Raw genomic sequence first — 9,827 nt, forward strand, 5'->3', positions numbered from 1 at the left:
TTCGTTGTTCGCCGAACAGGCAATGTTCGAGTCGAACATGAGTTCGACTCAAACTCGAATCTCATCCCTATTGTTAACCACTTCCTTACTGGGCACTTAAACCCCCTCCTGCCCAGACCAATTTTCAGCGCTGACGCATTTTGAATGACAATTGCGCAGTCATACAACACTGTACCCAAATTATATTTGTATCATTTTTTCCCACAAATAGAGCTTTCTTTTGGTGGTATTTGATCATCTCTGCGGTTTTTATTTTTTGCGCTATAAACAAAAAAAGACAGAAAATTTTGAAAAAAAAAACACAATATTTTTTTAACCTTTTGTTATAATAATATCCCAATCTTAAAAAAAAAAATCTCAGTTTAGGCCGATACGTATTCTTCTACATATTTTTGGTAAAAAAAATTGCAATGAGCGTTTATTGATTGGTTTGCGCAAAAGTTATAGCGCCTACAAAATAGGGGATAGATTTATGATTTATTTTTATTTTTATTTTTTTACTAGTAATGGCAGCGACCTGCGATTTTTGTCAGGCGTGCGATATTGTGGCGGACATATCGGACACTTTTGACACTATTTTGGGACCATTCACATTTATACAGCGAACAGTGCTATAAATATGCACTGTTACTGTATAAAAGTGACTGGCAGTGAGTGAGTGAGTGAGAAACTTATATATCGCAACACATGCGAACTGAATCGCCTCTGGGCGCTGTATCCATTCTCTGGGTAAGGAAACCTCTTGACCTCAGAAGAGATGGGTTTTATTCTTTCTCCTGAAGGCCAAGTGGTGTCTATAGTCTATAGGCCTCTGCTGGGCCCATTTTCAGATTTACCGTTGTTTCTGCCGGTTGTCACTTCCGCTCGTCCAGACTCCGTGTAACCAACGTAGTCACGTCATTCTCCTTATATACCTTGCGCATGCGTGAAACGCTGCCCTCTTCGCCCGCCCATGATGGACCTTTTTCTCTATTCCACGCCCCTAATCATTGTGAAACGAAAATATGGTGGTGTCACAGATGCGTGGTATACCCTGTCCTAACGAGGAAAGCCCAGAGGCGGAAACGTCACGATCCAGGCCCAGACGCTACAAAGCCACAACGGGGTGGCGGCACTATGCGGACGTGTTTCCCGTCTATTGCCCCTCCGCAGTTCGGAAAGTCACACCGCTGGGCAAAGTGGGAAGCCACAGTCTGCCATTCCTGTGGCGTGGAGGGAAACTGTGGGGACAAACAAAAAAATACAATTAGTACTTTGGCACATAAACATTGCAATCACAATACAAAAAACATCCTTGTGCAACATCAGTATAACATTTATTATTGGAGTGAGTATTTCATGGCAAAAAAAAGTCCCACTTATCAGACTCCTCACCCCTCTGATGGGCCATTAAACATTTTTAGGGGGGGGGGTTCTAGCTGAGTTTAGGCCCTGAAAATAAAAACAGGTAGCCTAAATTGAATGAGAAAAAAAACATTGGGACACATTTTAAGGGGGGGCAGAACTACAATGGAGCAGACAAAAATCAGGTTGTAAACAGACTAGGCTAGGTGTGTTTGGGCCTAGGATAGCATGCTGGACAGGTTAGTGAAGGGAAAGATGCATGTAGGCCAAAAAAGGAGCATTGAAAGCTGACAACATGCATGGGGACAAATGGGACATTCACAGCATATTACAATCATGTTAATTAGGGAAAATCCAATACATATAAGACATTAGCATACATTAAAGACATAGATTGTGATGTTAAAGGAGGAAACTTACCTTAATATACTCCTCCTGCATCACTTGTATGGTGGCAGAACACGTCTGCGGTATGATGATCCCAAGCGCCTGGGGAGAGATGCCTGTCGAGAACTTGAGGTCCTGCAGGCTCCTGCCAGTCGCCAGGTACCCCAACGTGGCAATAAGCCTCTGCTAGGCCATGATGGACAGAAGATCCAATAGACGGTGGAAAACGGGGTCCGTCATACGGAGAAAGTTCCTGAAGTCCTCAGGATTATTTTCCTGGATTTCCCTAAGCAAAGGCATATGAGAGAATTGTTCATGCTGGCGCAACCAATTCTTGGACCATGATCTCCTCCTCCTCCTGTTCCCAGCCACAGATCAAGCAACATTATGAACTGCAGAAGACAGCCCATACGCAGCACGAACTCGAGCATGAGAACGCACCTCCAACATGGCTTCAAACCGGTCGACTGGTCAGAACGCACATGAAACAGAAAGCACCCCAAATCCAGCAAGACCTGTAAATAACGCACTTGAAAAACAGATATGAGAGGACAGGAAGGCTCTGCAAAACAGAAATGACCCGACCGCAAGCACTGAATGCCAAATACGAACCCACAAGAACAAACTGAACCCGAGAATACGATCTGCAAAGCACGTAGACTGAAAAGCGCGAATCGGCTCTAACCAAACTTTCACTAACACGCGGTAACACGGAATCAGCAAAAGCAGAGGCAAGGGTGGCGCCCAAGGCTTTGGCCTTCCCCTTTATAGTGACCTTGTACGTGGTTTACGTGTCCGCATTCTGACCCGATCGGTTATTTAACCTATGGTGTGTAGGCACATCAGACCTTCAGTCAGCTTCATCGGTTAACCAATGAGAACGGTCCTTCCGACCGTTCTCATCGGATGGACTGATCATGTGTACAGGGCTTTAGAGACTTCAAGGAGGTGTGAATTACTGGGCGTGCCGCAATGCATGCAGGGAAATGTAGTTCTTACATGAACGAGCGCGGCAAACCAGGAAGTGAATGAGAGAACAGAATCTAGAACGCCGGAGGTGATATAGATGAAGGAATTTAATAGGTATTTACTCGTTTTTTAACAGAATCATTACACTATTCTGTCTGTCTACCTTGCACACATTGGGGCAGATTCACATAGAATTGCATGGGCGCAGCGTATGTGAGATACGCTACGCCGCTGTAACTTACTTTTTTTAGCTTTGAATCCACAAAGAATTTGCGCCGTAAGTTACGGCGGCGTAGTGTATCTCTCGTGTCATAACGGCACCTAATTCAAATCAGCGAGTAGGGGGGCGTGTTTCATTTAAATGAAGCGCGTCCCCGCGCTGAACGAACTGCGCATGCGCCGTCCCTAAATTTCCCGCCGTGCATTGCGCTAAATGACGTCGCAAGGACGTCGTTGCTTTGACGTGGACGTAAATTACGTCCATCCCGATTCACGGACGACTTACGCAAACAAAAAAAGAATTCAAATTAAACGCGGGAAGGACGGCCATACTTAACATAGCAGTTTAACTATACGCCACGAAACAGCAGCTTTAACTATACGCCGGAAAAAAGCCGACTAGAGACGACGTAAAAGAAACCGACAGCCGCTCGTACATTCGTGGATCGTCAGAAATAGCTAATTTGCATACTCGACGCAGATTACGATGGGACCGCCACCCAGCGGACGCAGAAGAATTGCATATTAGATCCGAAGGCGTACGAAGACGTACACCTGTCAGATCTAACCCAGATGCCGTCGTATCTTGTTTTGAGGATTCAAAACAAAGATACGACGCAGGAAATTTGAAAGTACGCCGGCGTATCAGTAGATACGCCGGCGTACTCGCTTTGTGGATCTGTCCCATTAATTTTAGGCAATTTTGTGAAGTCTTCTGTATGGGATGGTTTAAGTCAGATAATGTCCCAGTATCACGTGCCGCCATTAATATATTGTACTTCTTTATCTTTACAGTGACGATCTGCGATCAATCCTAAATGTTTTGGTTTTTCGTTTTGCTATACAGCAAATTAACCAAAATGCAGAAATTTTACCCAATATTACACTGGGATATCATATCACTGATTCTTCTTTACATGCCAGTGTGGCTGTAAGAAATGTTCTACAAATTTTATCCGGACCACAGAAGACGGTCCCTAATTACTCCTGTTCTGGAGAAGCCTCATTGTTGGGTTTTATTGGAGATCATTATTCAGTGACAACAATTCCAATGGCACAAATACTGGGGATCTATAGATATACGCAGGTATATGTCTTGCGCATAAATCTCTATAACATTTGTTCCAATATTGTATTTACAATGAATACCGGTACCACGATGAAGACATCCATGCTGTACCATACAATGGAGTAGACATGTGCAGGATGAAAAGATTTATTTTGTTTCAATTCGTTTTGATTCGTTATTTAAATAAATTAGTTTTGTTAAATTCATTACTTTTGTTTCATTTGTTTTTGGAATTTGTTTTGTTCGTTTCCTATTTTAATTTAAAAAACTTCACCCGAATTAAAAAAAAAAATCTAACCGCATTTGAAAACAATTTGAAAACGCATTTAAGTTTTTTTTCCCATTTAAAGGCAGCTGTTGCATTTAACTATCGATATTGACTGTCTGACAATTTGAAAATGTAAATTAGAAAAAAATATATACACATGTTCCAAAATTTGATATTCAAATACAATGAATTTGAATTTGAATTCGAATAGAAAAGATTATAAAATAATAGAAAATAATAGAAAAGAATATAATTGAAAATAAGAGAATATAATAAAATAAAATAGAAAGAATATTAGTTATATTATTTATATTTTATTCTATCTTATGTTAAATGTTTTTCAATTCTTTTCTATTCTATTCTCTTATTTTCTATTAAAAAAAATTATATTATTTTCTATTCTAAACTTTTCTATTTAAATTCATTATGTTCGACATTTTAATTTCTGAAGATGGTAATATTCTTTATATTTTATTTTATTCTATTGTTTTTCTATTCTATTCTTTTATTTTCTATTATATTCTTTTCTATTATTTTGGATTCCATTGTTTTGAATTCTGTTCTAATTTATAATATTAAAATTTCGCAAGATGATCATATTCTATTTAATTTTATTCTAAACTTTAAATAGTTTAGCGCTACCCAGTAGTGTATGGCCAACAATGCTAAATCAATGTATAATGTCCCACAAATAAAAAAAAGTCCAATATTCCAAAGTGACAGGTCTCGGATAGTTATAGGTGTCAGCAGCATGTAGTGCTCCTGCTCCATCACAGCTGGTCTCATTCCAGCATCATGGTTTTGGCTATGATGCATTTTCCTTGTCGGCTTGTCCACCTGCAAGGTGATTGATGTGGCCAGTCTCTGGGTGGAGACCAAACTTGATTTAAGCCATCCAAGCCTGCAGTTCAATGCTTGTGATACTTAGTTTAATATGCTCTAAGCTCCCTGTTTTTCTGCCCTGTCTGCTAGTTTGGGTTCCCTTTTTGACAACCTCAGATCGCATATTGAATACGCTTAGAACTCTACCAGACATTTGACTATGGATTTGACCTTGACTATTTTTAACCTTGCCTGCCTTATACCTGGACTGTCATTGAACTACACTGCCTATACTTATTTGCTGTGCTCAGTTTGCACCTGCCCCAGTGTGGTAGCCAGTAGCGATGGGCCGAACAGCCTCCTGTTCAGTTCGCAGTAGAACTCCCGAACAGGGGAAATGTTCTAACCTGAACGATAAACCCCATTAATGTCTATGGGAGCCGAACAGGAAAAATTAAAACGTGCCCAATTTAAAGGCTTGTATGCAAGTAATTGGCCATAAAAGGGGTATGGGGGTCTGGGTACTGCCCTGGAGGAAATGTATCAATAAAAAAAACAATAGTTTTTTCAGGAGCAGTGATTTTAATTATGCTTAAAGTGCAACAATCAAAATGAAAACATCCTTTAACTATAGTGCATGGGGGGTCCCCTTAATGTGTGTGTGTAAAGTGGCACATATGTAGCATGCATAAAACATGCTACAGCAAAAATGATAATTCTAAAGAAAAAAATTGTCAAATCACATATACAATTACAGGCAGTTACAATTGCTGGCACCCGGCTATTGAAAAAAATAAAGAAAACAAAACGGCATGGGGCCCCAAAATCCATACCAGACCCTTACCTGAGCATGCAGTCCAGCAGGTCAGGAAAGAGGAAGGGACGAGCGAGCGTTCCCCCCTGCTGAACCATACCAAGTCACATGCCCTTAACACTGGGGGGTGGGTGCTATGGGGCAGGGGGGCATGATTGTAGAAAGGGGCGGTGCATCCACGTGATGTAGCAGGGTGTCCCCACCCCTTGCCTATATAAAAAATGTCAAACGCAGAGAGGGCTTACAGTGTGAGGCCTCCCAGGAGGAAGAGCATTTTTATTTTTTTCTATTTTTCGGGTCCGGCGGGCATCGTGATTGATGATGGATTTACATCGAGGGATACAATTTTTTTTTAACCACTAGACGACCAGCCGCCACAGTTAGACTGCGGCAGGTTGGCTCGCCTGGGAAAATCGCCCTAGGTATACATTGGCCACTTTAAGACCACTAGGGGCATGCGCGGCGCGATGACAGAGCCGATACGCGTGCCCGTCAGCCGTGATGTTTCGCTGGACACCCGCAAACACTCCTGAGAGACACCGAACAGAGATCTGTCAATGTAAACAGACAGATCTTTGTTCTGTCAGGTGTGAGGTTTCACATCTGTTGTTCATAATAAGTATGAACAGCGATCAGTCTCCACCATCAGGCAGTCCCATCCCCCCACAGTTAGAATCACTCCTTAGGACACAAATTTAACGCCTTGATCACCCCCTAGTGTTAACCCCTTCCCTGCCAGTGACATTTATACAGGAATAAGTAGATGTTTTTTAGCTCTGATCACTGTATAAATGTCTATGGTCCCAAAAATGTGTCAAAAGTGTCCGATCTGTCTGGCGCAATGCTGCAATTCCGCAGTCCCAATAAAAATTTTCAGATTGCCGCCATTACTAGTAAAAGAAAAAGAAACAATAAAAATGGCATAAATATATGCCCTATTTTGTAGAGGCTATAACATTTGCGCAAACCAATCAATTTACGCTTATTGTGATTTTTGGTAAATATCAGCCTAAACTGAGGAAGAAATTTGTTATTTTATATTTTTTTATAGGGGATATTTATTATAGCAGAAAGTAAAAAAATATAGCTTTTCTTTCAAATTTTACACTCTTTTTTTGTTTATAGCGCAACAAAAAAAACAGCAAAGATGATCAAATATCACCAAAAGAAAGCACTATTTGTGTGAAAAAAAGGACGTCAATTTTGTTTAGATACAATGTCGCAAGAATGCAGTGGCGTATTGCAAAAAATGGTCTGGTCATTAACCACTTAAGCTGCGGACCATATTGCTGCTTAAAGGGGTTGTAAAGGTAAATGTTTTTTCACCTTAATGCATCCTATGCATTAAGGTGAAAAAACATCTGACAGTATCGCCCCCCCGAACCCCCATTTTACTTACCTGACCCCTGGAAAGTCCTGCGTGCGTCCATGTGATCCTCTTCGGTTCCCAGCCTGGCCGTTGATTGGCTAGGCTGGACGGATTGATAGCAGTGCAGCCATTGGCTGGCACTGCTGTCAATCACAGCGGATGATGCGGTGCGCCGGGGGGCGGGGCCGAGTGATACAGTCGGCGGCTATGCCCGCCACTGTATCATGGGAGCGCGCTCGCAAAAGCTTTCCACCATGCGAGCTCACTCGCATGAAGGTGGAAAGCTTTTGCGAGGAGGAGCCGAGGCAGCCGCCGAGGGACCCCAGAAGACCGGATTCGGGGACACTCTGTGCAAATGAGCTGCACAGTGGAGGTAGGCCGCCGAGATGAAATTTTCAGCTCAAACTCATGCTTGGGCCAAACCATTTGCCAATCCTTAGTAGCCAGGTACTATAGCATTGTGTCGTAGGGGCAACTGAGTACCCGTAGGCCTGCTTGTCTTATGGGAAAGGGGGCTACTATGGCCAAAGAACAAAGAAGCTAACTATAGTGCCTGACCACCTGCATTAGGATTAGGCATGCCAATAGGAAACTGATCACTCAAAGCATCTTCTTAGTCAGTATGCCACCAGGTGAAAACAATGCTCTATTCCACGTGATAATTCCAATATGCTCTACTTCTATTCTGACTCGAACATAAAGCTCATCCCTAGTTTACACAGACAGATCCTGGTTCTCGCTCTGTCACGAGCGACCGCGGGTGCCCGACGGTCATTACGCCCACCAGGAACTCACATCAGTTCCAGTGGCGAGCCATGGGCGTGCGTGCCTTCGTCGTGGCGCACTCACCCCCTAGTGGTCAAAAGGCGAACCAACATAAGGTAATGTAATTTCGCCCACCCGTACCATTCTGGCTGTAAAACTGCGGCGGCTGGTCGGGAACCGGTTAATTGATCACCAAGAGTGGGTTGTTTTTTTCTCTGCAAAAGTGGGATTACACTTTAAAAATTCATAGGCATTCAGCCTGGAAGCCAAAATTACAGAGCTACACAGTTTTCCACCAAGCACCAGTTCGATTTTTTATTTATTTTTTATTTTTAATAACATTATTATTTTTCATATTATATTTAAAATGTTGCCTGTAAAGAATATACTGTACAGTATAAAAACACCATTCTTCTGTGTTGCAGATCAGTTATGGAGCTACAGACTCCTCTCTTACTGACAGACGTCTTTATCCTCATGTTTTCCGGACAGTTCAGAATGATCATGCTCATTGTTTGGCAATAACAAAGTTGTTGAAACATTTTGGCTGGACGTGGGTTGGGATATTCAGAACAAAAGACGACGCCGGAGAGAAAGAAACTGAAATATTAACAAACTACATGAGTAGTGAAGGGATTTGTGTTGAGTTTACAGTTTCATTTGGACTTGATTTATTAAATGATGATGGGTTAGAAAGAGATATTGAAGCCGATGTTCATAGTATAAAAAAATACACTTCGAAGGTGATTGTTGTATGTGGATCTTATGTTTACATCAATTCAATTTTCATTTTCTATGAAGATGTTTTGCGTGATAAAACAATTATTTTTCCTCCAGTTTGGGTTTCCAGCTCCTCAGTACATGTAATGCCAATGGTTGGAATTAATGGGAGCTTGGCAGTGGAACTTTACCCTTTAACACTTCCAGATAAAGAAAATGTTTATGATGGCATTGACAAGATGAATAGCACAAATAATTCTTCAGGTTCCCGGTATTTTTTAACAATTGCAAAGTGTTTGTCTGCAAACAGAGAAAAAAAGAAGATATTTTGCAAAATGATCGAAACTGGTTCTCAATCGGAAGAAATATTTCCAAATATAAACCGTTTTCTGAATCAAGGCGTCTCACCGCGAATTTATTACGCAGTAGAAGCCTTGGCTAAATCACTTCACAATAGGCGTCTATTCCTTAAAGATAATTCTGATTATAAGAGCCATCATTATTATAAACATCAGGTAAAGTACACTGTGTGTCTTGGATTTAGGGAAAATGTAATAGACATGTGCATTCGTTTTTGTCCGAATGCATTTTCGTCCGAATTTCGGGTATTTTCTTATTGTTTTAACAAACGAAAATGAATGTGCAGAACCCGAAATCCGAAAAATCCGACATAAATAAATGCTTTTTTTCCGTTTTCGTGGCTACAACAGTTCGATATAGATAGGAGATTCGACATGATGCTGACAATAGCGATCTGTGTCTATCGAACCTGTGGTCGAATGTGCCTAACCTTAACTCTATAAGTCCAAGATTATTCTACATAGAGAAGAAAGATTTGACACAGAGAGAAAAGATTCGATATTATAGAGACAGTGGGCTGGATTCAGAAAGATAAGCGAATCTTTCTGCGGGCGTAACGTATCTCAGATACGTTACGCCGCCGTAAATTTGGGCGCAAGTTCCGTATTTTGAAAGAACTTGCGCCCTAAGTTACGGCGGCGTAACATATGTGGGCCGGCGTAAGCCCGCCTAATTCAAATGGGGATGTTGTGGGCGTGTTTTATTTAAATTTAAGGTGACC

This window comes from Rana temporaria, chromosome 1 (genome assembly GCF_905171775.1).
Source record: "Rana temporaria chromosome 1, aRanTem1.1, whole genome shotgun sequence".
NCBI lineage: Eukaryota > Metazoa > Chordata > Amphibia > Anura > Ranidae > Rana > Rana temporaria.